We start from the raw sequence: 24,146 nt of genomic DNA on the forward strand, positions 1-24,146 counted from the left end.
CCACAATGGCCACGGCTGGGTTAGATCGAAGCCAGGGGCCAGGAGCTTCTTCCAGGTCTCCCATATGGGTGCAGGAGACCAAGCACTTGGGCCCTCTTCCACTGCTTTCCCAGGCACACTAGCAGAAAGCTGGATCAGAAGTGGAGCAGCTGGGACCCAAACCAGCACTCATATGAGATGCCAGCACTGCAGGTGGCAACTGTTACCTGCTATGCCATAGTGCCAGCCCCCGTGTATATTCTTTTTAATTTTTATTTATGAGAGAGAGAGAGAGAGAGAGGACCCCATCCACTGGTTCACTCCCCAAACGCCTGCAATGGCAGGAGCTCAATTCAGGTCTCCCACGTGGATGGCAGGATCCCAATCACTGAAGCCTTCACCACTGCCTCTCAGGATTCTCATTAGCAAGAAGCTGGAGTCAGTAGCCGGGTATCAAACCCAGGCACTTCAATATAGGACTAGGACATCTTAACCTCTAGGCCAAAACACCTGCTCCTCATGGTGAATATTTTTGAAGAATCCCAGCTTCCACCACCCAGAGAATAAGATTTGAGAAGTCTGGGTTGAAGTGTAGGAATCTGATATTTAAAGTAGCACACATACCACCCCCAAGTGATGCTGACACAAAATAAAAGTTGAGCACCATCTCTTTATTTACTTTATAAAATATCAAGGACACTCAGCAGGTAGAGTAGAAGGCTTGCTAAGATTAGGGAAAGTGTGGAAATGCTGATGAATCAGTGAAGGTACACCTGAGATAGTCAGGTACCATCAACCAGTAGGGCACCATCTAGACAAGTATGTGACTCTTCATTCCATTAACCTGCCAAAGATATATGAAATATGCCCTCACTTCTGTCTCTACTACCACCCCCTCATTCAGGCTGTAGACATCTCTCAGCTGGACCACTGCCTGCTTCCTCATTGGTCTCCTGGCTTCCTCTCTTGCACTTAGAATCCATTCTCCACTTAGTGGCCTAAGTGATCTTTCAAAGTAATATATTAATCCATCTTCTGCTTTCACTTAAACATCCCCCAGTGCTCCCTATGATGATCAGAATGAAATGCAAATTCCATAGCATATTCCTTGTGCTTGACCCTTGTCGCCTCCTCAACCCTAATCCAGCACTTCTCTCCTCCTTGCTCAATAACCCTCATCTCAGTGGCCTCTTTTCTGACTTTGAAAGCCAAGACCTTCCTTGCTTCAGGCCTTTGGACTTAGTCCCTGGGCCTTGACCGTCTTTCTTACAGGTGTTCTCTTGGCTCATAGTTTAGATTTCAGCCTAACTTATCCAAGGTAAGCTGCCTCCAGCTTCTTCACAGCATATGTAATATTCTGGATTCATTCTGTTTATTTTCTTGCTTAAGTCTTGTATTTTTTATTAAAAAGTAAGCCACATGAGGGCATCGGTTTTTTTCACTCATTTCTACAATTTATCCCTGATATCTGGCATATTATGAGAACTCAAAAAATATGCATTAAATTATGGAATAAATTTTGTAGAAGTGGTGAAAGTAGCCAAAAGATTGATCCAAGATGAAGGATTATGGACAAGTGCAATAATTGAAGAACCAGGTACAAGAGAGGGGTTAAAGTGATTTACTGCAGGATAGGGAGTAGACATTTTGTCATATTTTGATAGGCCAGATTCCGACTGTTCTTCTCACTCCCTACTGTATATCACTAGTGGGATACAATACTCCTCTACCTGCTACAGAAAAGTCTTCTTTCTACCTCTCACCTAACCAGGCAGACACATGGCCAACATTCAGCCTTTTGGATGTGCCTGCCTGTGACTCTGTTACAGGGCGAAGCAGAAGCGGTTCATAACCTTGCTGTTGAAAGCACAGTCTGGGGACCAGCAACACAGGCATCACTTGGGGGCTCTAGACTTCACAAGTCTGTCTTCTGAGACTAGGAGATTACACAGGGAATGACGGAGGTCAGAAGCTCTTAGCAGTAAGTGGAAACACAAATGCCACTTAAGGCCTCAGGCACACAATCACTTCCTCCCACACTTCAGTGGCCAAAGAAAACACACTGGAAAATCCAACACCTGATTTTTCCTATGGAGGTAGATGGAGGAGAAAGAATAAATAATAACTGAATGATAAATCTAACACATACTACTGTTTTTCCACGTATGGTTTCCAGATTTCCTGTTGGTTATAGGAGCCCCACACTATCCTTCTAATAGATTCCTTTTCATCTGAAGTTAGCCAGAGTCCCTTTCTGTTGCTTGAAACCAAAACCTTTCACTGATCCATTGGGAGGGGCTTAAGCCTCATGGGAAAGGGGTAGAGCCCGGGGATGCAGCTGTCAGTTTTGGAGGTGCACTTGTAGAGTACAAAGGTAAACAGATGGCATGATGGTGTGAATGGAGAAATAGGAGATTTTTGAACAAAGAATAAACTATTGGGGTTTAAAAAGACCGGGATGGGCATTTAACCTGGTGGTTAAGACACTGGTTAAAATGCCCACATCCCATATCCGAGTGCCTTCATTCAAATCTCAGTTCCAACTCCTAACTCCAGCTTCCTACTAATACAGACCCAAGGAAGGAGAGTATAAGGGCCCCTACCACCCACATGGGAGATTTGGATTGACTTGCTGGTTGACCCAGTCCCAGCTGTTGCAGTAGATGAAAGCATACACTCTTCTGTCTGTCTGTCTCTCTCTACCTCTCAAATAAATAAAAATCTCTTAAAGGCCCAAAGTATGACTATAGCATTTTTTTATGTAGAAAAGCAATTTATTCCATTATAAGCACTTACATAGTTAGTCATGGAGAGTACAGGGCCTGCAAAGTGGAGATGGTATTAAACTAGTGGTCAAGGACTAACTCCAAAAAAAAAAAAAAGCCACTTTTATCAAGGATTAATTTAAATTTAAAAACAAATACAGGCCGGCACCATGGCTCACTAGGCTAATCCTCCGCCTTGCGGCGCCAGCACACCAGGTTCTAGTCCCGGTCGGGGCGCCGGATTCTGTCCCGGTTGCCCCTCTTCCAGGCCAGCTCTCTGCTGTGGCCAGGGAGTGCAGTGAAGGATGGCCCAAGTGCTTGGGCCCTGCACCCCATGGGAGACCAGGAGAAGCACCTGGCTCCTGCCATCGGATCAGCGTGGTGCGCCGGCCGCAGTGTGCCAGCCGCGGCGGCCATTGGGGGGTGAACCAACGGCAAAGGAAGACCTTTCTCTCTGTCTCTCTCTCTCACTGTCCACTCTGCCTGTCAAGAAAAACAAAACAAAACAAAAATACAAGCTATCGATTCACTCTTTTCAACTTGACAGCCTACCTGTGGTACAACTGTCAGGTAAAAACATACATCTTTACAACTTGGTGGTCCCAAGTTTAAAAAAAAAAAAAAACACAAAACCATTTCACAGAAAGGAAAGGAATAACATGAAAACAGCTCAAGAAATACACTAATGAGCAAAAATATATGGAGAAAGAGGAACATGTAATTTCAACTTAACTGAAGAAACCAGGAAACTGGTTTATGTAGGAAAATGTGCATCCTGGAAAGTCAGGTGTGAAGATTTCAGAGTAGGAACCTATGACTTGAATCTCCCCTATTTCCTGAATAAAAATGCCAACTTGCATTATTTAAACTTCATGGCTCAGACACCTACCTCAGTTGGCTCTATTCCTTGCTCTACCATTAAATGAATCTGAAAAACTCGGGGATATAGTGTAAGAAGAAAAAAAAAATCACACACAATATTCCCCTCTGTGGCTACTTTAGACCTGGGTTTGTTACTAGAAAATTCCTGAAGAAAGTTTAAGTATTAAGTTTGTGGCTTTGCTGAATCAAGTTCTGCAGTTAACATTAGAAAACTGCCCACTGCTTGGGCTAATAGCATTGTCGGTGGTACCTACTACAGAGGGATAGCAGAACAAAGTCTGTGTGTCTCAAAACCAGTGTTAAGTCAATCTCAGGGTTGAGAGGAAAAAACGGGGAGCTTAAAGTCACAAGAAGTGCAGATACGTCTAGGAGCCTTGTCCTTCTGGATCCATACTTCCTTCAGGATCTTCATCATTGTAAATGTTCTCTGCCATCTACCATACTTGCATGATATTGTCTTCTGACACCGAACAAATCACCCAAGGTTTACTGGGATTCCAGGAAAAGTCAGATATCTTAGCAGTGTGACCACCATGAATAAACAACTACGCTGGTGGCCCATCTTCTGCATCTTCTGGGGATTGTTCCTCTCCAATTTTACTTAAATCCCAGACATTCAGTCGGCGATCAGTACCACTAGAAGCCAAAATAGTCTCATTGTGAGGTGACCACTGAACCTGGAATATTTCATCTTTATGTGATTCAAAGGAATGCAACTTCAGTTTCAGATTTCTCAAATCCCACAAGGCAACAGTCTTGTCAGCCGATCCTGTGGCAAGAATGAACTCACTATATGGATTGAAAGACAGGCAGTTCACTTCAGCAGTGTGAGCATCAACTGAGTGGCTTGGCTTGGAAGTATTGTTTGAACAAGTATCCCAAATCATAAGTGTCTGATCATCAGCAACCGACCCAAACAGAGATTCATGGAGAAGATGCCAGGTAACATCTTCTACTACCACTGTATGCCCCGTAAAGATGGTTTTCGCATCCACCACTTTTCCTTCCTTTGGAACAGCACTGATGTCCCACAGGCAGATGGTGTGGTCATCAGAAGCACTAAGTAAGTGCCCACTGAGATTTGGGTTCCAAGAAAGTCCATAGTCTTCCTTCTGATGTCCACGGAGACGTAAATCTGAGTTGCACTCTCCAGAAGGGTCTGGCTTAGAAGGATGCTTCCTATAGTGGAAGACAAGAATGTCACTGGATGGAGTCTTTGTTGCAATGATGCAAGGGTTCTGGGGCATATAACGAGCTCTGTTTACTTCTCCTTCATGGCTGATCTTTATTTCTATTTCAATTTTTCCACCAACTGATCCAAAACCTCCAAATTCTCCTTTCTCACTGTCGTAATGTGAGGCATCAAACTGCGCATCATCATTAGGGAGCTGCACACTGGCTATCACAAGGTGGTTTTCTTCATCCGACGTATGTGTCCCCAGGACAAGTCGATGAATGCTGAAATCTTGTCCTTCTGGTCTGGTTACATCTGGAAGCCACTGTGCAGTTAGGCTGGACCACTCCAGGGCGTGGGTCATCACCAAGTCATACAGAAAAGGGGTGTTCTTTTTCTATATTTTGTACTCCTCGTTGATCACATGCTCTTCCACCACGTCGTCAAAGGCTGCTTCCTTGTCGGCCATGGCGGGCGAATGTGCCGGGGGGAATCCCGGGGTCCAGCGTTGCGGGAGGGGCGGGGAGGCTGAGGGTGCTCTTTCTGCGCATGTGGCCTCTATTCGACTATAGCTTTTTTTTTTTTTTTTTTTTTTTTGACAGGCAGAGTGGACAGTGAGAGAGAGAGACAGAGAGAAAGGTCTTCCTTTTACCGTTGGTTCACCCTCCAATGGCTGCTGCGGCTGGCGCGCTGCAGCCGGTGCACCGCGCTGATCCGATGGCAGGAGCCAGGTACTTCTCCTGGTCTCCCATGGGGTGCAGGGCCCAAGCACTTGGGCCATCCTCCACTGCGCTCCCTGGCCACAGCAGAGAGCTGGCCTGGAAGAGGGGCAACCGGGACAGAATCCAGCGCCCCGACCGGGACTAGAACCTGGTGTGCCAGCGCCGCAAGGCGGAGGATTAGCCTAGTGAGCAGCGGCACCAGCCGACTATAGCATTTTTTAAAAAGATTCATTTATTTATTTGAAAGGCAGAGTTACAGAGAGAGAGAGAAGGAGAGACAGATCTTTTATCGCTGGTTCACTCCCAAGATGGCCAAAAGAGCCAGGCTTGGGCCAGGCTGAAGCCAGAAGCCAGGAGCAAGGAGCTTCTTCTAGGTCTCCAACATGGGTGCAGAGGTCCAAGCACTTGGGCCACCTTCTGCTGCTTTCCCAGGTGCATTAGCAAGGAGCTAGATCAGAAGTGGAGCAACCAGGACTCAAACTGGTGCCCACATGGCCCCAGCTATAACATTTTTAATTAGCCAAGATGTGACTATGCAAGTGAGTTCCTGAAATAGGTCTCCCCTGTGAATATTAAGGACTCCTAGGATAGATTAATATCTGAATTATAAGGTGAATCCGGTGCCACTCTCCCTGCATACTCTGAGGGTACTTCTGAAAGTTTGGGGGAAAATAGAATTAAAAGAGAAATTTATCTTGGTGCACAAACTTTTGAGGAGACTGGTATTGTGGTGCAGCAGGTTGAACCACTAATATGAGGCCAGCATCCCATATGAGCACCAATTCGAGTCCTGGCTGCTCCACTTCCAGTCCAGCTTCCTGTTAATGCATCTGCAAAGGTAGCAGAAGATAGTTCAAATGTTTGGGCTCCTGCCACCCACGTTGGAGAACCAGATAGAGTTCTGGGCTCCAGGCTTATGGCCTCACCCAGCCCTAGTTGTTGTGGCTATTTGCGGAATGAACCAGAGGATAAAAGCTCACTCTCACTCTCTGGCTCTCTTGCTCTCTCTCTCTCTCTCTGTCTCTCGCTCTCTCACTAACTCTTTCAAATGAATTAATACATTTTTTAAAATAATTTTTTTTGAAATCCAAGCATAGTTTCTGCATAATGTACATTTCCATGAACTTTTTGAACCTACATGATCTGGCTCCCACTTGGATGCCTCCAGATCTAAATTCTCACCTTCTCTTTGCTTACCCTACTCCAGTCATGCTGGCCTCCTTGCCGTGCCTCAACATACAAAGCATACTCCCACCTCAGGGCCCTTGTACCTGTTATCCTCACTGCCTAAATCATACTTCCAGACTCTCTGCTCACATTCCCAAACAGGCTGTCCCTGAAAACTGTGCTTCATTTTGCTTCGTAGCACTTAACCATCACCTAACATTCATTTGTTTGTTGTCATCGTTTATCTGTCTCCCACCCCAGCACTAGAATGCAGGCTCCAGGAGAGAAGGGATTTTGTCTGTTTTCTGTACTACTGTAAACATGGTGCCTAAAACAGTCTCTGCTATGTAAGGAGTTACTTGATAAATATTGTTGAATGAAATGAATGGAGATTGGATTGAATTGACTGATGAAAAGATTCTGAATAGAACATTGTGATAAAATTGGTTTCACTGGAACTGCTATAGATTACTGCCTTCTAGGGAACTTCTAATTTCCTCTCCTAGCTGGCTGCTGAGGCTATTAGGTAAGTACAAAGTGAAGTGCATCTCCAGGAGCCTGAGTGGGCAGAGGAGAAGCTGATTATAACTTGCAGTTGACTCCTGGTGACACTCTCCCTTAGGATGAAGCATTTCTACTGATGGCTAAGCTAATCCATTAATAGTCTCATTGTTATAATGCTTTTATGATCAGAAAAAAATATAAAAGTTAATACATAGCCTAAATGAGGAGAAATTTTATTTTATATATTCACATATATATGTGTGTGTATAGACTTGCAAATAGATATAATAAATTTAGTATATGACGAACCAGTGAGGACAATATGGAATCTGCAATAAGCTGTTATTTCCTATAAGTACAAAATTTCTGTCTATCCATGATACAAGGGGATCTTAACACACTGGTCCTCTTGAGTATTGTACCATGTCACAGGTTAATAGCTTGATGTTGTTATCAGTATTAACTGGAATCAACTTAGTGAAGAGAAATGCATACTTTGGGGTTCATGAATGGTATGATCCCTGCCACCAAGACCAGTGCAGCATGCTCTGGGATATACTCTAGGTACCTGTTCCCTAGTTCCTTAGAACTTCACGGTTTCTCTGCCAGGTTTCATGAGCTATTAGTTTCTCATCCCCAAATATAAATTAAGAGTCACACTGCCTTTTTGCCTTATCTTGGCTTAATGATCAATTTCAAATACTCCATAATTCTTTGAGGGCCTTTATTTGGAATCCACTCTCAGGTACCAATTTCTGTTCCAATTAGTGCTCTTTGGTTATGTGCAATAGAAATTACTTCTCTGGCTAACATGATTATTAAAGAAATGTATTAGAAAGATGGACTCTAGCTCACATACCATGTGAATCAGAAGAACTTCCCCATTAACTCACAGAATTGTGAAATTTAAAAATAAATTGTTATCTTAAGACATTAAGTTTTAAGGTGGCATGTTACATAGTATCAGGTTACCAAAACATTTGCCATAAGTAGAAATAGTAGCAGAGGGGTGAGCACCTGGCCTGATGGTTAAGATGGAGGTTAAGATGCCCAAGTCCCATCTCAGAGTATCTGAATTCAATACCCAACTCTTGACTCCAGTCTTCTACTATGGAGACCCTGGGAGGCAGCAATGATGTTTAAAGTAGTTGAGTCCCTGCCACCCACCTGGGTGACCTGGATTGAGTTTCTAGCTCCTGGCATCAGCCTGGCCCAATTGCTGGCACTGGGGAATCAAAAAGTATATGCTCTCTCTCCCATGTCTCTATCTCTCTTTCTCTCTCAAATAATTTTTAAAAATTTTAATAGTGGGAGAAACAAACAAAATTAAAGTATGTACCTCATAGTGGATATCTCAATATATAATTTCATGTGCATATACATAATGTGGAAAACTCAGATGGATCCTGGAGTCCTTTCTTCTGCATTTGAGCCCAAGTTGCAGAACATGACTTCCATTCTGTTATTCATGATCCCTTTCTGTCAGCCTGAGTCTTAGCCACCTGCGCTTTTGTTCCCATAGGGTTATCCAAACCTCCATTTCTGAGGGTTTCTGCTTGTTTATGGTTGCTGTAGTCTTCCATTAAACTTTATTACTGAATATACCATTCTTAGGAAGTGTCCCAGAGGACCACTTGTTTTCAGGATATATTCTTTCCTCACTCAATTTGGTAGCAGTATTCCTATTTCCTTTGGATAATCAGGATCAGTTAACCCAGCCAAACAGTAAATCCCTTTGGGGCCCATTAATCCAGGTGCATGAGGAGTGTAAAATGATCAGGTGACATCATCAGCTTCCAGTTTAGTGGGGCCTTTGTTTTGTCCAATGGAGAAAATGTTAATTCTTTGGGTAGAGAGACCTCTAAATCAACAGAGCCAAAAATGGAACAGGAAGCAAACATTTTGCAACTGGGTCATGAGATGCAATATTGAAAAGTAACATTGCCATTTCCACCCCTTTAATTCTCAGATTCATGGATTCTGACTGTAGGAGAACCAGTACCTTATGTTAGTTACTAGTTTAGACTTGTACAGCACCCACCCCCACTCCCTCCTCTGACTTCCCACATTGTCTCCCAGCTGGCTCAGTGACTGAGTCTGAATGGTCCATTTAAGCATTCTAGAAGATCAGCTGTTTCTGGATGATGAAACACAGATAAGACCAGCAATTTCTGTGTGTATAAGCCCATTTCCTTGTTTCTTTCCTAGCCAGTGTTTTAGTCAGGCTGTTGAGAGAAACCCATAGTTTAGGTAGGTAGGTAGATATAGATAAGAGATAGAGAGAGAGAGAGAGAGAGAGAAAGGAGAAAAGAGAGGAGGGGGGAGGGGAGAGGAGGGGGGGGAAGGAAGAAGGAAGGAAGGTAGGTAGGAGGGAGGGAGGGAAGGAAAGGGAGAGAGAAGATTTATTGGGGAAATTGGTTCATGTGATTCTAGAGGCTGACAAGTCCCACAACAGGCCATCTGCAGGCTGCAGACCCTGGGATGATGGTAGCATGGCTCACTCAGTCCAAGTCTGAAGGCCTCAGAACCATGGAAGCTGGTGATATAATCTTCAGTCCAAGGTCAGATTCCTGAGAACCCTTTTCTCCATTGTTTTAGTGCCACTCTATGACCTTGCCACTGTAGATATGATGATCTCCATTGAAACCAAGGCATGCATTTCAGTCTTTTAATCCTTCACCCATATTCCCATTCTCTTTTTCCATGCCACAGCAAGAGGAATTTTCTTGGAATTTTTCAGGTAATTAACTGGGAACAGGGTGATTAAGTGATAAATGTGCCCCCAAAATTCCAACATACTTACGTATTTCAGTATTGGGATTTCTCTATATCATATTATCATACTTTAGTATATTTCTGGCATGTATTTGATATTTTACCTTGATGTCACATGGGCCACACCAAGTTTCAGTCAACCAAGCATGCAGTCAGACCCTCTAAAACTCAATAAATCCAGGCCATTCCAAAAGTGTATCCCTAATCTCCTGGGCTCCATGTTCACATAAATTATCCCTATCTTGCTGAAATAAATTATGAAAATCTCATAATTCTTTTTTTTTTTTTTTTGACAGGCAGAGTGGACAGTGAGAGAGAGAGACAGAGAGAAAGGTCTTCCTTTGCCATTGGTTCACCCTCCAATGGCCGCCGCTGCTGGCACGCTGCGGCCGGAGCACCGCGCTGATCCAATGGCAGGAGCCAGGTACTTCTCCTGGTCTCCCATGGGATGCAGGGCCCAAGTACTTGGGCCATCCTCCACTGCACTCCCTGGCTACAGCAGAGAGCTGGCCTGGAAGAGGGGCAACCGGGACAGAATCCGGCGCCCCAACCAGGACTAGAACCCGGTGTGCAAACGCCGCAAGGTGGAGGATTAGCCTAGTGAGCCGCGGTGCCGGCCTCATAATTCTTTTTCTAATTAAGGTTTGACTTTGCAGTTGGTCCCCAAAAATATTGGACAATATGACTTTACTTTTGTTTTAATGTATTAAGAGGGGACAGGAACAGTATGAGAAGAATTTGCATCCATTTGCAAGGAAACTGTCTCAGAAAAGGTCATAATAAGGGGTTTCCAGGAACATGCATATCATATGAGGAGGTAGGAGAAGGAGAGAACTTCTTCAACTAAGAGAGGGACTTGGTATCAGCCATAATATACTCCCCAATTTCCCCATTCCTATTCTCGTAGCACCACCCTTTCACTTTATGCCCCATATTTCACTCAGAAGTTGTAGTAAGACTATCAGTTCTACTTATGTTAATCCAGCACCCCAGTCAATCTCAGCCATATGAGACTAAATGAAGAAATTCTTTTAGTGCAGTCATAGGAACTCCATGGGTCTCTAACCTTGCCTTGAGGCAAGCATATACAACCAATCCTAAGACTTCTATTTTCTTTCTTTCAGCACAATTATAAATAGCCAGTAAAAGTCTCAATCTGTATAATAGTCCTTATGTTCACATGGCCTCTCATGGTAATTGCTTTGATTGCCAAGGCATTGTCTTCACTATGTTCCTCACTCCAGGTCACCACAGATGACAGCTGAAGCAATTGTTCCTCACTATGTCCCACACTTTGCCAGCAACCCATCCTCTGATGTTAAATAGACTGTCACAGCTTTCAACTAGAATTAGGACAGAGAACCAATCCCACCTTCCTATTTCACTGAGGTACTACTATTGTCCACCATCACGGCTGCTATTGGGCATAGTGATTTGTTTTAGCCAACAGAATCTACTCTATCATATTTTAATGAAAAATAGATTTGTTACAGAATATGGTCTTAACAGTTTCAGGCAAAATTGTGGGTGATAATGCAGCCAGGAGAAATGCTGGTCTTACCATGGAGGGTCCCACTGGAAATCTCATTGCTACCAGTACCTTTTGCAGACACATGTGAGTCTAGGGAAAGGGATGGGAAGGAATGCAGCAACATTTCCCTCATAAAGACTCGAATGGGTCTGCCACATGACATACACTTCTGTCATCTAAGTCCTATATAAGTTCCTCTACTTGGCTGAACTAATCAGAATTTGGTACTTTGCTTTTTTCATTTTTTATCTTCTCTTCTATGGAAAACATGCCAAAATGAGGATGCAATAATCAGGAACAGTTTTTGCCCAGTAAATATACTTTCTTAAAATTTTTTTAGATTTATCTATTTATTTGAAAGTCAGAGTTACACAGAGAGAGAAGGAGAGGCAGAGAGAGAGTCTTCCATCTGCTGGTTCACTCCCTAGTTGGCCACAACGGTCAGAGCTGCACCAATCCGAAAACAGGAGCCAGGAGCCAGGAGCTTCCTCTAGATCGCCCATGTGGGTGCAGGGGCCCAAGGACCTGGGCCATTTTCTACTGCTTTCCCAGGCCAGAGCAGAGAGCTGGATCAGAAGTGGAGCAGCCAGGACTCAAACTGGCACCCATGTGGGATGCTGACATTGCAAGCAACGGCCCTACCCACTATGCCACAGCACCGGCCCCTAAATATACTTTCTTGCTTAAGATTCTATCTCATAGAAACATGTAAGTGTGTTTACTATACATGCTTTTATAGAAACAAAAATCTGAAAACAAAGTTAAAGACAACATTAAGGACTTGGCTGAATTAATTATGAACCACAAGCATCTCTGAAAGTCATTATTAAAAAGAGAGAAATAGGGCCGGCGCCGTGGCTCAATAGGCTAATCCTCCGCCTGCAGCGCCGGCACACTGGGTTCTAGTCCAGGTCGGGGCGCTGGATTCTGTCCTGGTTGCTCCTCTTCCAGTCCATCTCTCTGCTGTGGCCCAGGAGTGCAGTGGAGGATGACCCAGGTGCTTGGGCCCTGCACCCGCATGGGAGACCAGGAGATGCACCTGGCTCCTGGCTTCAGATCAGCGCAGTGCGCCGGCCACAGCGCGCAAGCCATAGCAGCCATTGGAGGGTGAACCAACGGTAAAGGAAGACCTTTCTCTCTGTCTCTCTCTCTCACTGTCCACTCTGCTTGTCAAAAAAAGAAAAAAAAAAGAGGGAAAGAGAAATAGAATTCTATAAGATGATTTGAAGGGATTTCCTCAGGATGTTGTTGACTGTGATAATCACGATGAAGAAAATATATATGAATGACGTTGGTTTTCTTTAGGAAAAAAAAAACTAACAGGCAGATGTTTGGCCTAGCAGTTAAAACAAGGCTGGGGATGCTGCTTATTATTTTGTAGTATCTGGATTTGAGTCTTGGCTCTGCCTCTGATTCCAACTTCCTGCTAACGTGCACCTTGGAAGACAGCAGTGATGGCACAGGTCCTTGGGTCCCTGCCACTCATGTTGGAGACCCAGATGGAGTTTTAGGCTCCTAGCTTCTGCGGGGCCCAGTCCTGACTGTTGTGGACATTTGGAGAGTGAACTAGCAGATGGGAATGCGGTCTCTCTCTCTCTTTCTCTCTTTCTCTCTCTCTCCCTCCCTCCCTCCCTCCCTCTTTTCATAATAACTTGAAATAAGGGCTGGCGTTTTGGCATAGTGAGTAAAGCCTCTCCCTGCAATGCTAGCATCTCATATAGGCACAGGTTCGAGTCCTGAACTTGCAATCCAGCATCCTGTAAATGGCCTGGGAAAAGCAGCAGAGGATGGCTCAAGCTCTTGGGCTCCTGCACCCATATGGGAGATCTGGAAGAAGCTTCTGGCTCCTGGCTTCAGCCTGGCCCAGCCCTGGCCATTGCAACCTTCTGGAGAGTGAACCAGCAGGTGAAGATCTCTCTCTCTCTCTCTAACTCTTTCAAATAAATAAATCAATCAAAATAAATAAAATTGATTTAAATAAAAATTTTTAAAACTGAGGAAACCATACATATAATGTTTATGTGTATATAAATATATTAAAATGAGAGAAAAATACACAACTGGGTTTAGGACAAGGGTTATCTGAGGAGACACAGGGAAAAATGTGTATGAGGGAAGGGAGGAGTCTAGCAAAAAAAAGAAAGAAGACTATATTTGAAAATTACATGATTGACTCTGTGAAGGCGGCAATGGCAGCATCTGCAGAGCTTTTCAGTCTCCATAAACCTCCACATAAAAACAGCAGAACAACTATCGTGCAAAGCCAAAACACACGGGGAATAGGTATAATGAGGATTCCAGATTTAGCAAACAAAAATATACAGTGCCTAGTTAAATTTGAATTTCAGATAAACAATGGATAACTTTTAAGATATAAGTGTGTAGGCCGCTGCCACAGCTCATTAGGCTAATCCTCCACCTGTGGCACTGGCACTCCAGGTTCTAGTCTCAGTCGGGGCGCCGGATTCTGTCCCGGTTGCTCCTCTTCCAGTCCAGCTCTCTGCTGTAGCCTGGGAAGGCAGTGGAGGATGGCCCAAGTGCTTGGGCCCTGCACCCGCATGGGAGACCAGGAGGAAGCACCTGGCTCCTGGCTTCAGATGGGCGCAGTGCACCGGCTGTAGCGGCCATTTGGGGGGTGAACCAACAGAAGGAAGACCTTTCTCTCTGTCTCTCTGTCTCTCTCTCTCACTGTCTAACTCTGCCTGTCAAAAAAAAAAAAAAAGATATAAGTGTGTCCCCAGTAATAAGTGGACATAGAAAAGCTAGACCTAAATCAGGGAGAGGTATGGTGCCAGGAAAATCCCAGAAAGCAAACCACCGTGTTCTTGAACACTTCACAAAATCAACAGAAGAGGGAGCTCTGTGAAATTAGAAAAGCCTTCCTGAACTCCTCCTTCTGTTTTTAAATTAAAGTCCAGGAAAATTAATTTCACACACATAAAAAATCAGACTGTATCAAGGTCAAATCCCACAAAAAATATTATTCTAGGAAGAAAGTAAGGAACAGAGAGTAACACCCACCCACACCCCAAAAAAACAATAAAAGTATGCCAATAAAATGTGCACGCAAGAGTTAAAAATTGTAACCTAGGATCTCAAGATGGGCTGAAAGATGTTAAACAAGAACAACATAAGCCGGAATTAGAATGACTCAGAAATTAGGTGACAGAACTCAAGAAAAAGAGTCAAAAGGAAAAAAAAAATCACTTTACAAATGAAGACTAAAGTAGAAAGAATACAAGAACAAGTAAATGCAGCAGAGAATAGCTGAAAGGAAATTTCTAGAATATGGAAAAGAAGGGCTTTTTTAAAATCAAAAAGAAATGAAAATAGAGAAAGAGAGAAAGGCAGAGGAGATCAAACATCAGGGTAACAGGAAACTCTAAAGGAGAAAATCAGAGCAAGGGCATAGAACAAGAGTTAAATCTGTTGAGTATTTTATTATTTATTTTTTTAAAGAATTTGTTTATTTGAAAGAGTTACAGACAGGGGCCAGCACTGTGGCACAGGAGGTTAATCTTCCACCTGTTACACCAACATCCCAAGTGGGCACAGGTTCTAGTCCCAACTGCTCCTCTTCCAACCAGCTCTCTGCTGATGGCCTGGGAAAGCAGTAAAAGATGGCCCAAGTCCTTGGGCCCCTGCACGCATGTGGGAGACCTGGAAGAAGCCCCTGGCTCCTAGCTTCGGATGGGCCCAGGTTGGGACATTACCACCATTTGGGGAGTGAACCAGTGGATGGAAGACCTTTCTCTCTGTCTCTCCCTCTTCATTGTTTGTAACTCTACCTGTAAAATAAATAAAATAAAATCTTAAAAAAAAAAAAGAGTTACAGAGAGAGAGAGAGAGAGAGAGAGAGCGAGCGAGCTTCCATCTGCTGGTTCACTCACCAGATGGCCGGAATGGTCAGCACTGGACCAGGCCAAAGCCAAGAGCTTCATCCCGGTCTTCTGCATGGGTAAAGAGGCCCAAACACTTGGATCATCTTCCACTGTTTTTCCCAGGCCATTAGTGGGGAGTGGATCAGAAGTGGAGTGGCTGAGAATTGAACTAGTGTCCATATAGGATGCTGGGTTGCCAGCATTGCTGGCAGCAGCTTTACCTGCTACGCCACAATGCTAGCTCCTATAGAATTTTTTAAGATTTATTTATTTATTTTATTTAAAAGGCATAGCAACAGAAAAAGAGAGAAAACTCTTCCATCCACTAGTTCACTCCTCAAATACCCACAACAGGTGGATCTGGGCAAGGCTGAAATCAGGAGCCCAGAACTTCACGCAAGTCTCCCACAGGAGAGGTAGGGACCCAAGTACTTGGACTGTCATCAGCTGCCTTTCTGAATGCATTAGCAGGAAACTGGATTGGAAGCAGAGTAGCTAGGACTTATACTTATATGAAATATAGGCATCCCAAGTGGCAGGTTAACTCACTGTGCCACAACACCCACCCCTAAACCCTATGAATTCTTAAAACTATTCTTCTGAAAATAAAAAAAAATTTAACTGTATATTAAAAGAGCATGCCACATATCTAAGACTACTGGCCCCTCAGAACAAGCAGCACCATGACATAGTGTAATAATATTACTGGACTTCAAGGAAAAAGAAAAATCTTCTGGGCATCTGGAAAAAAGAGCATGTGACTTTTAAGGAAAATTAAATTACCAGAATTTTTGACAATACTTTATACCAGAAAAAAAGGAGTAATATATTTAAGACAATCAAGGAAAGAAAGTATGAAACAAAGATTTTATATGCCATATGCCACAAAAGTTACTTTCGAGAATGAAGGACACTGTTACCAATGTGAAAAAGAGCTTCCAGACCCTCACAGTAACTAGAGAACAAACACTAACATAAAAACAGGTTGTGTGGCCGGCGCCCCGGCTCAATAGGCTAATCCTCTGCCTAGCGGCGCCAGCACACCAGGTTCTAATCCCAGTCGGGGCGCCGGATTCTGTCCCGGTTGCCCCTCTTGCAGGCCTGCTCTCTGCAGGCCTGGGAGTGCAGTGGAGGATGGCCCAAGTGCTTGGGCCCTGCACCCGCATGGGAGACCAGGAGAAGCACCTGGCTCCTGCCATCGGATCAGCGGGGTGCACCGGCTGCAGCGTGCGGGGTGTCTCTCTCTCTCTCTCTCTCTCTCACTGTCCACTCTGCCTGTCAAAAAAAAAAAAAAAAAAAAAAAAAAAACAACAAACCAGGTTGTGGACATTCAGTATATACCTGTAGAACTATGAATAAATGAGGTCCAAGAGTCCAACAGTGTTATATATATTGGCAATGTGCTCTAATGATATAAATATGGCACAACTTTTTAAAGTTTTTGCTTTTTTAAAGCAGCTTTATTGAGATATAATTCACATACCATATGGTTCACCCATTTAGAGTGCACAATTCAATGGCTTTTAGTGTATTTATGGAGTTGTGCATCCGTCTCTACAATCCAGTTTAGAACATTTTCATTACCAAGAAAGAAATCCCACACCTCTTCACTGTCACCCCCTAAACCTTTTACCCTCACCCCCAGCCTTAGGCAGCTACTTGATTTACCATCTGTCTCTATGCAGTTGCCTACTCTGGACATTTCATACAAATGAAATCTTACATTATATGATCTTCTGTGATGGGCTGCTTTCACTTAGCATAATTTTTTTTAAAATATTTTCAGGATTTTATTGCAAACCAAAATTGGCTTATCACACCCAAAAAATGTTATGTGGAGGGGAGGAGGACTGTACATATTATAACCATGTTAACTACAGCACACTGGGGCCGGCACCATGTCACACTAAGTTAATCTTCTACCTGCGGCGCCAGCATCCCGTTTGCTCCTCTTCCAGCCCAGCTCTCTGCTATAGCCTGGGAAAGCAGTGGAGGATGGCCCAGTGCTTGGGCCCCTGAACCTGCATGGGAGACCAGGAGGAAGCACCTGGCTCCTGGCTTCAGATCGGCGCAGCTCCGGCCATTGCAGCTACTTGGGGAGTGAACCAACAGAAGGAAGACCTTTCTCTCTGTTGCTCTCTCTCACTGTCTGTAACTCTGCCTGTCAAATAAATAAATAAAATCTTTAAAAAAAATTACAGTACATTAAAATGGTGGTATACATTACAAATAAACCTGTAAGTTTATATATACTAGTGTAATAACCCAATGTACAGACTTTCTTTATACAATACATATAATTATCAGGAATGCAAAAAAAAAAAAACCACCACATAAATAATGCCCATTTTACTGGTGACATTCCAAACATTAAAAACACCAATGGCTTTGATCAACAACTGAGGCATTGATCCATAAAAACCCTTCCTAAAAATAGAAATATTTGTAGCAACAATGCTTTCTTTAAGCATCTGGATACAAGTAATTGCAAGACCATTTCAAGAAATTTTAGTTATTAACTATTATCTTAGAAAAAGAGTCTACATATAAATTTATCTTCCAAATATGGAAGAAACAGTGTCCCACATTGTGGTGTCCTGCAAGTATCACATAGATGCTTATAACAAACTCCATCTGTGATCAAGCACACCATACTCACACCAATGTTCACACGGGAGATCCATGAGCAAAAACAAACAATGGAAATGCTGTGTGGTAGGAAAAGCTTTGGAGCTAACACGACCTTATCAGAAAAGGCACATTTCATAGTATTCGTCATCACAGCCCTGACAGACCCGCGGAAGATGCTTCTGAGAACAGGGCCCTCCTCCTCCTAACAGGACTCTTGCCTCTAAGGCGGCACTCTAATGGTCATTTCAGGAACAGCACCACGTTGGAAGGAAGAAGAGAAAGGAAAAACCTCATGAGCTTACTGAGAGGAGAATGTGCTCTTCAAAAAGTGTCCAGCAAACAACGTGCAGCAAGATTGCCAAGCTTCAGAGGAGGTGCGGATTCTCTTCTAAGATGGCCTATCAGCAGGCAGCTCCGCTGAAAGGCTAACTACTGTATTTTAAAAACATACAGGAAATCCGGCCAGCGCCGCGGCTGAATAGGCTAATCCTCCACCTGAGGCACCGACACACCAGGTTCTAGTCCCAGTCAGGGCGCCGGATTCTGTCCCGGTTGCCCCTCTTCCAGGCCAGCTCTCTGCTGTGGCCTGGGAGTGCAGTGGAGGATGGCCCAAGTCCTTGGGCCCTGCGCCCGCATGGGAGACCAGGAGAAGCACCTGGCTCCTGCCATCGGATCAGCACAGTGCGCCGGCCGCGGCTGCCATTGGAGGGTGACACAACAGCAAAAAGGAAGACCTTTCTCTCTGTCTCTCTCTCACTGTCCACTCTGTCTGTCAAAAAAAAAAAAAAAAAAAAAAAAAAAAAAAAAAAACCACCATACAGGAAATCCTTCAAAACTGACCCTAAGACTGTTCAGAAGAAGGAGTCCAGCGGTGGCACATAGGAGAAGCTGAGGAAGCCCTCTGTGGCTTCCTTAACACCGGCGGTGATGAGGATGCTGTCAGGGGACCTGCCAATGGAGTTGGGGACAGGCTCTTCAGTAAACTCAGGCTCAGAGTGCCGTAGGTCACTGGGGCCACATACATTTAGGTTTAAAGGAGGCATAATCTTCTTATTAATGAGATCATCCCAGTTAATTAGCGAGAAGACGACAGACGTGATTTTTTTTTTTTTTTTAAACAGGCAGAGTGGACAGTGAGAGAGAGAGACAGAGAGAAAGGTCTTCCTTTGCCGTTGGTTCACCCTCCAACGGCCGCCACAGCCAGCGCACTGCGGCCGGCGCACCTTGCTGATCCGATGGCAGGAGCCAGGTGCTTCTCCTGGTCTCCCATGGGGTGCAGGGCCCAAGCACCTGGGCCATCCTCCACTGCACTCCCTGGCCACAGCAGAGAGCTGGCCTGGAAGAGGGGCAACCGGGACAGAATCCGGCGCCCCAACCGGGACTAGAACCCGGTGTGCCGGCGCCGCTAGGCGGAGGATTAGCCTAGTGAGCCGCGGCACCAGCCCAACAGACGTGATTCTTAATCTCCATAAAGTCATCCTGGCCCCAAGCCTCTTTGTCCTGTGTTTCTGCAGGAGGCCCTCCAGGAGGTGTCCTGAGGATTTCATAATATTTGGTTTCAGCTGGAGAGGCTTGTTCAGAATGCTGTTGTACTTCTCAGCTGTGTTTCAGCTATAAAAAGGAGGCTGGCCATACAGCATCTCATACAGGACGACCCCAGGCACCACCAGTCCACCATCATAAGGCACCTTGTGAAGCACCTCAGGTGCAAGATACTCAGGTGTGTCGCTCCCCCTCTTCGTGGAGGAACGACACAGGACCCTGCGCTGTTCTTTCGTCTGCTCGGCCCTCCCCGGGTTTGCTGCTGGTTCTTCCCGGGTTGGCTACTGTCCCTTCCACCTCCGTGGAAGGGCAGTTCCCCCTGGCCACATTCCCCACTTCCGCAGGGGAGTGGCACACCGCCGGCCGGCTCTCTCGGGGCTGCACAGGTGTTCCCCTTAGATGTTCCTTTAGATGTTCCCCATAGATGTTCCTCGTGCATGCCGTCTCTCTCCTCCTTTATAGTCCTCCTCCGCCAGTCCTAACTCGGCTGCCCACACGCCGAGTACGCTGCTCTCCAATCAGGAGCAAGTCCTACAGTTTATTGGTTGAACTGGAGGCAGCTGTGTAGAAGCTGTTTTCTTCTCTCCCAGCGCCATATTGTGGGAGAGCAGATGCATAGAATAAGTCTTAATTCCAGTAACTTAGTCTAGTCCGAGTTGCTCCCCACAAGGTGTGCCACAGAAGGTGGACATCATGCCGTTGTGTTCAGTGTTCCCCTTGCACAGTCCAAAGTCAGCAAGGACGATGTGTCCCTGTAAATCTAGTAAGTAAAGTATTCTCCAGCTTCAAATCTCTATAAATGATGTTCAGGTAACCCCAGGCACTGGCTATCTCAGCAGCATAGAAAAGCACCTGTGGTTCCAGGAAGCAGCGCTCCCTCTGGAGATGGTAGAACAACTCTCCACTGTTAACATAGTCTAGGACAAAGTACAGTTTGTCAGCAGTCTGGCAGAAGTGCAGGCCCACCAGGAAAGGGTGTTTCACATTCAGCAGCGCATTCCACTCAGACAGAATATGCTTCTCCTCCTTTTCAGAATTGCTTTCTTCTGCAAAACCTTGACTGCATAGAAGGCTTCCTCTGCTTCGTGTCTCGCTGGAAGAATTTTACCAAAATTGCCCTTTCCAATCACTTTAAGAAGTGAGAGTCTGACGGTTTAGCATGAGGATTTGATGATGGGCCAAGGTTGATTTGTTGAGATGGACTTGGTAGAGAAGAAGGGTTGGAATTCATAAGCTTGGGCTCCTGAGGTTGGGAGATTTTCAAAATGGACTGAACTTCAGGGTGTTTGCACATAGAGGAATTATTGGCCATCTTCTGAATAAAGTCATTCAGGCCCATCCTCTGCTTCATGAAAGTGATGAGGATTGCTACCATTGCCCCTTGCAGCCTCGGTTTTCATGGTCATCACTACGATGAGACCACAGTGAGTCATTGGGGACAAGAGACCGGCTCAGCCAACACTATTCACTTAGCATAATTATTTTAGAATTCATCCATGTTGTGGCACAGATCAGTATTTCATTTAATTTTTTTGTGGCTGAAATGATATAGATATACTACATTTTTGTTTATCTGTTCCTCCGTTGATGGACATTTGTGTTTTTCCTACTTGTGGCTAATATTTCTTTAAATGTTTGTATACAGGCTTTTGTGTGGACACATTTTTTTCATTTCTCCCAGGTAGATACCTGGGAGTAGAATTGCAGGGCCATGTATGAATTTTAAATTTAACTTTTTGAGGAACTGTCAAACTATTTTTCAAAGCGGCTATACAATTTTATGTTCCTACCAGAACTTTATAAGTGTTCTGATTTCTCCATATACTTTTTTCTTGTAACCATACTAGTATATGTGAAGTAGTTTTCGTGGTTTTGTCACATCTGTTTCATTATGGTTTTCATTTGCATTTCTCTGATGACTAATGATGTTTGAACATTTTTTCATGTGATTATTGTTCTTTTGTACATTTTCTTTGGAGAAATGTTCAAATCTTTTGCCTTTTTATTATAGAGTTGTAGTCATTTCTTATATAGGCTAGATATGAGTTCTTTTTTTTTTTTTTTTACAGGCAGAGTGGACAGTGAGAGAGAGAGAAAGGTCTTCCTTTTGCCATTGGTTCACCCTCCAATGGCTGCCGCGGCCGGCGCGCTACAGCTGGCACACCGCGCTGATCTGAAGGCAGGAGCCAGGTGCTTATCCTGGTCTCCTATGGGGTGCAGGACCCAAGCACCTGGGCCATCCTCCACTGCACTCCCTGGCCACAGCAGAGAGCTGGCCTGGAAGAGGGGCAACCAGGATAGAATCCGGCGCCCCGACCAGGGCTAGAACCTGGTGTGCCGGTGCCGCTAGGCGGAGGATTAGCCTATTGAGCCGCAGCGCCGGCCCGATATGAGTTCTTATGACTCTATTTTCTCCCATCCTGTGAGTTGTCTGTTCACTTTGTTGAGAGTATACTTTGAAGCACAAAGTTTTTAATTTTGATGAGCTCCAGTTTATCTTTTTTCTTTTGTTGCTTGTGCTTGTAAAGTCCTATCTAAGAAACATTTGCCTAATCCAAGATTACAAAGATTTGCATCTTTTTTTTAGGAATTTTATTGCTGTGGCTTTTAGGCTTTCATCTTTGATCAGTTTAATTTTTGTCTGTGGTATAAGATTGAGGTCCAACTTCATTATTTTATATGTGGGAATCCGGTTGTCCTAGTAGTATTACTGTTTTTAAATGGTGAGGAAGAATAGAAAGAAAAATATGCAAATTTTAGAATGTTTTCAGCACTCATGCTAGTGGTAGCATTAATCTTATGTAGGATAATACTCTTATATGGCATAAAACAAATGAATAATTACAATGTATTCTAATTCTACTATCTCTTATATCCTCATGAACCAGGATTCTCACTATAAAAGAAATATGGTCATAACATCAAAGAAACTAAGTAAAAACTCTACATCCTTGAATTCAAATTAAAAATATTAACATGAATTCATAAGTTATTTAGTTCTGAAAACAAAGACTAACCAGGAAGCAACATATATCCTGAAGCACCCAGACTGGGTCTTGAAGTATCATTTATTAGGAAAAACCAGCACTTCTGAAGAAACAGTCAATTCCAAATCAGGGGCAGGAAATGTACAAGATGATCCTGGCTTTTTTTTCTTTTTTTTTTTTTTTTTGGAATGCCAGATTGCAAGTAAGACACGAAGAACTACTAGGTTTATGTCAGAAGGGCTCACGAGATTCCCATTGGCCATAGATGTATTTGAGCTTCAGTGATGACAAGGAAAATAGTTTGAATCTCATCAACTACATTTAAATCTAAGAGTTTATAATGATACTTTAAAAAAAGGAATTGATCACCTTCAAAGTAAGACTGGGACTCAGTCTTCAAAAATAGTAAATAAAAGGAATAAATACAATATATATTGTTTTGAGAAACTCCTGAGTGTGATAACTGGTGGCCAAAGGCAGAAGGTGCCAACAAACTGAAGAAAAAGGATTACACTGAACAAAATTTATTATTTAAATAGAAGTGTGTCTCGGGTAGGAGTAAAATAAAAGGACCCATACCTCAAAGCAGGAATAAAAGGGTTTATATGTGCTAAGTTAGACAAAAGTGGCCTGTGGCCAATTGGAACGGACCTGGATTTTCTCAAGAAATATTAACATTTCAGGCTTCAGTTAAGAGATATTCCCAGCATCATTTCCTGTCATGAAACACTTGGCAGACTATCTTAACAACCTTGTTTATCCCATAGGGTTTGGGATGACTGCCAGGGTCACCTAGAAGACAAGAAGGTGGCAACATGACTATAGCTATGTCAAGCTGGATTCCTGCGTTTATCCTGTCTTAGTCTGCTTGGGATCTTAGAACAAAATACCATAAATTAGGTGGGTTATAAATAACAGAATTTTCTGTCTCACAATTTAGGAGGTTGGAAAGTTCAGTATCAATATGCCAACATCATAGGGTTCTTGTGCAGGTCTACTTCCTAATTCACAGAATAGCCCCTTCTCCTTGTGTCCTTTGTGGAAAGGATTAGTTAACTCTCTAGTCCTGTTTTTTTTTTTTATTTATTTGAAAGATAGAGTTAAAGAGAGGGATAGAGCCAGAAACAGAGAGAGAAATCTTCCATCAACTGGTTCACTCCCCAAGTGACAGCATCTGCCAGAGCTGAGCTGATCCAAAGCCAGGAGCCAGGAGCTTCTTCCAGATCTCCCACATGAGTGCAGGGCCCCAAGGACTTGAGCCATCCTCTACTACTTTCCCAGGCCTTAGCAAAGAGCTGGATTGGAAGTGGAGCAGCTGGGACTTGGGCTGGCATCTGTATGGGATGCCGGCAATGCAGGCTAGGCTTTAACCTGGTGTGCCACAACACCCTCTGGGCCTATTTTATAAGGGCACTAATCTCATTCATGAGGGACTCCACCCCCATAACCTAATCACTTCCCAAAAGTCCACCTCTAAATACTGCCACCATGGGGTTAGAATTTCAATATGTGGATTTGGGAGGGAAGTAAACATTCAGATCATAGCAACTGACTTTTCTGTATAAACTTTAATGCTGGATAACAACATACAAGATGAGGAAAACTA

General features: G+C 44.0%; 1 long non-coding RNA gene and 2 pseudogenes across 4 annotated transcripts in view; 1 reads left to right on the forward strand and 2 right to left on the reverse strand.

Moving 5' to 3' along the window:
* LOC127490308 (uncharacterized) overlaps positions 1-24,146 on the forward strand; it is a 73,528-nt gene that overhangs the window by 6,828 nt on the left and 42,554 nt on the right. For 2 of the 4 annotated variants that reach the window (XR_011386527.1, XR_011386528.1), the window contains exon 2: positions 9,627-9,754. The exons of the other annotated variants lie outside the window; for them this stretch is intronic. This is a non-coding gene — a long non-coding RNA (uncharacterized lncRNA). The remainder of the gene's footprint in view (positions 1-9,626; positions 9,755-24,146) is intronic. 4 annotated transcript variants of the gene reach the window in all.
* Positions 3,380-5,269, reverse strand: LOC100353085 (histone-binding protein RBBP4 pseudogene; annotated as a pseudogene).
* On the reverse strand, positions 18,863-20,959 carry LOC100353905 (serine/threonine-protein kinase Sgk1 pseudogene; annotated as a pseudogene).

This window comes from Oryctolagus cuniculus, chromosome 2, assembly GCF_964237555.1.
Source record: "Oryctolagus cuniculus chromosome 2, mOryCun1.1, whole genome shotgun sequence".
Classification (NCBI taxonomy): domain Eukaryota; kingdom Metazoa; phylum Chordata; class Mammalia; order Lagomorpha; family Leporidae; genus Oryctolagus; species Oryctolagus cuniculus.